This window comes from Oratosquilla oratoria, unplaced genomic scaffold (assembly GCF_046742065.1).
Source record: "Oratosquilla oratoria isolate Oo_2021 unplaced genomic scaffold, ASM4674206v1 SCAFFOLD76, whole genome shotgun sequence".
Taxonomy (NCBI): Eukaryota; Metazoa; Arthropoda; class Malacostraca; order Stomatopoda; family Squillidae; genus Oratosquilla; species Oratosquilla oratoria.
Window position 1 is genome coordinate 653505 of NW_027467740.1, and position 3996 is coordinate 657500.

The window sequence follows — 3996 nt, forward strand, 5'->3', positions numbered from 1 at the left end:
CCATCAGCCATAATCAACTTGAAGGAAATACGAGAAAAATATATGGGCGAAAATGGGTTGTTACAATCCTTAGATTTCTGATCAGCTATTTGGACAATCCAACTACTGTGCGACGCCACACCACTACTCGACCTTGGGCGCTCTCCAACGCACTCCTCGACAGCTTTCAGAGTTTCGTGTCTCAAAGTGTCCTATAGTTCTTCAGGGTCCTCGAGAGAGCCAAGTGCTTCAAACCGATTAGAGATTGCTATCGCATACTCCAGGGCACACGCGCACCATCCCTCAGTTTCTTTAGTTGGAATCCAGGTGGGTTACATCTCGGTATTCTCCTGGATTTGATGTATAGTCTAAGTGTTGCGACCACAACTCTATGATCGGTCCCAAAGGATTCAGCACTTCGATAAACACTGAAGCTCTGTAGGATCTTCCAGTGAGCGCTGACAAGTATGTGATCGATCTCTTTCGCCAATCCCATGGCATTACTCTACCATGTCCATCGGTATGGCTCTCGCCTCTTGAACCAAGAACCGCCAATCCTCAGCCTTCTAGACTTTGTAAAGTTCGGAAGGAGAGAACTGTTGATATTACTGGTTCTAGAACCATGGGGACCAGTATATCATAGCCAGTTCTAACGGTGCCAGTAACCACACTGAGGTCGCCCTAAACAATAAGTGTGTCTTATTTGATATTATCTATGTTCTATTCATTTATCTATTAATGTATTTAATCTTTTTACGTTTTTATGATCCGTATTTTTACTTTTTATTATATTAATACATTTATCAGTCGACGTAGTACATGTTCTACCTTTAGTTCAAGAAATTATGACTTTTATGTCTTGAATTGTGCCAACATTGACTGTAATTAGTTCTTTGGCCATTTTTCTTATCTTAATTTCGGTTTTGATGCCGATAGTAACGGTGCCGGCCGCTTCGGCCCTCTTCGCGAGTGCCTGGGGCATTGTAGTAATAGTAGTAGTAGTTCGGGTTGTTCGAGGGACCTGTCTCCTATTGGCATCGTGGTTTGTGTGGTACTGGCGATGAGCATTGTTTTGATTGTAGTTTATTGTGGACTCACAATGGTGGTGGTTGCCTGCGATAAGAGAGGCCCAGCGACCTCTGACAGACAAACAGCAGGGGAGTAGGGGGGAGGCTGCGTGGGCGGGGGCTGATTGTTATTGGGTGCTTTACAGGTGGCTCGTGAGAGTAAGTGAGGTGGTGGGGGAGTAGGTGGTGGAGGGGTGGTTGTTTCTAAACAAATGATGGCGTCCGGGTGGTGAGGGGGTGGGGGGTGCTCGTCTCTCACGTGACGGAGTACCACGGAGATGAAGCCACCCGGAAGGGAAGGGGGTTCCTGGAGATAGTAGACTCTAAGTCCTTCACCAGCCTCGGGGTGGCATGGAGGTGAACAAAATCACCTGACGGCAGATGTGATATGAGGAAAAGGACCACCCAGACTCATCATTTCCACACCTTGTTACGCGTTCTTTGTCGCTCAACACGGCCTTATTACGATACGGTGTTCTGTTCGTGTGTGTGTGTGTGTACTCGGCTGCAAATAGACGAAAACATTTTATCACTATATATTTCATTTCCCAATGGTTTCTGCAAATCATGTATATGTATGAGTATGTATGCATGCACTTGTACATTTATAAATGTATGTATTTGTGTATATGGTGAATGGGTGTATTTTATATTCACATAAAACCATATATGCAGGTTCATTAATACAAAACAAAAACGTTAGCCTTTAAAAGAACGTTCTTTTTCACTTCTTACACTAATAGAAAACAGCCAATCTACAGTCGTGGGATCTGAAGAGGATAACGAAATAAATAGTAAAAAATACTATCGTATCATCTTTGGCTGATATAAGATACTATTTTTCTACACTAACTCGTCATACAGTAATTGTTATTCTTGATCTATAATATGTCTTTGTTAAGCAATTGTCTTTGTTTAGCAATTGCCTTTGAGCATATGTCTTTGAATGCAGTTGCCAAAAAGATGACGGAATGGTTAATGCACAAAAAACATACATATCATACATACATATGTGTGTATTGTTATTACTATTATTATTATTACTATCATCATCATCATCATCATCATCATCATCATCATCATCATCATCATCATCATCATCATCATCATCATCATCATCATCATCATCATCATCATCATCATCATCATCATTATTATCATACCCCGTCTGGGGTATTGGCTGCATGTTATTGTGGCAAAATAGCATGCAGTTGATACTTTAGGGTCTATATGGGGCGCTCCTACGGACCAGAGCCACACATCATTTTGTCTATGATAGAGGAAAACTCTGTTCATAGAGAAATGATGACACTTTTATACTACGACTGTCCCTCCGTTATGCTGTCCCCCAACCCCTTGTTGCTGTCCTACACCATTTCTCTGAGTATTACTTTTCTGTTTTCGCCGACCCTGTGGTGGGGGAAGAGAATGCTACCACCCAGTTTTTCCGCTTGAGTCGTGAGAGGCGACAAAAAAGGGACGGGGGATGGGATTAGGAGTCCTACTACCTGTAGCCCCGAAAGGGGACATTCCTAAAAACAAAAGAAAAGGCATAACAGGGTCTGCGAGTTTTCCAACCAGTACCCAAAGGTTTGGGTCTTTTAATGTGCGTGGATGTGGTACAGATGAGAGTAGGAGGTAAGAGATTGGCAGTATGTTTGTGAGAAGAAAGATAGATGTACAGGCTTTGAGTGAAACTAAAATGAAAGGAAAGGGCAACTGTGAGTTTGGGAGTGTAGCTGGGAGGTACTCAGGAGTGAAGAGAGGACGAGGGAGAGAAGGGGTGGCTATACTAGTAAGTGAAGAGATAAGTAAGCGGGTAGTGGAGTGGAAGGAGGTTTCATCAAGGTTAATGTGGATGAAGGTGAAGCTGGGAAGGGAGATGTGGGTTTTTGTAAGTGCGTATGGACCTGGTAGTGAGAAGAGAGTAGAGCAAAGGGAGGCTTTTTGTGTAGATATAAATGAGTGTATAGAGAGATTAGGGAGAAATGTCAATGTAGTTCTATTGGGAGACCTTAATGCTAGGGTAGGAAATGAGCTAATAGATTGGGAAGTATGGAGTTCCCGGTAAAAATCGTAGTGGACAAATGATGGTGGAGATGTGTCTTGAAGGAGAGTTGATGATAGCAAATACAGTATTTAAGAAGAAAGTCAAGCATAAGTACACATGGGAGAGAGTGGTGGATGGGAGGGTGGCAGATAGAGCGTTAATGGACTACATAGTGGTGACCAGGAGTATGGTAGGAGGCGTTAAGGATGTACAAGTTCTAAGGGGAGAGAGTGGGGGAATATCAGATCATTTTCTGGTGGAAGATAAAATTAGAGTGGAGAATAGGTGGAGAAAGAGGAAAAGGGCAGAAAGTAGGGAGGTACTTAGAGTGAACTGCTTAAATGAGGGGAAAAAGGAGAGTGAGTTTAAGAAGAAACTGAAAGAGGAGTGGGAGGGAGTAAAGGATAGAGTAGAACTAGGAGTGGAGGAGGAATGGGGATTGTTCAAGGAGGGAGTCATAAGGTCTACAAAGATGGTGTGTGGAACGAGGAGGGTAGGAGGAAAAAGAAGGAAGGGTAGTGAGTGGTGGGATGAGGAAGCAAAGAGATGTGTAGAAGAAAAGAAGCAGGCATTCATAGATTGGCTGCAAATTAGGACGAGGGAATCGTATGAGAGGTACAAAGTAAAGAGAAAGGAAGCTAAGCATAAGATAAAGGAAGCAAAGAGAAGAGCAGATGTGAAATGGGGTAAGAATATGATAGAAAATTTTAAACGCAACAGAAAGATGTTTTGGAAGGAAATTAAAAGAGAAAAGGGAGGCGAATCAAGTAGAGAGGAAAAGGTGAAAGGTGCAGATGGAGAGATGATAATGGAAGAGAAGGCAGTGAGAGGAAGGTGGTCAGAGTATTTTAGGGAGTTGCTAAATGTGAAGGAGGATAGGGAGGGAAAGATAGTTGCAGT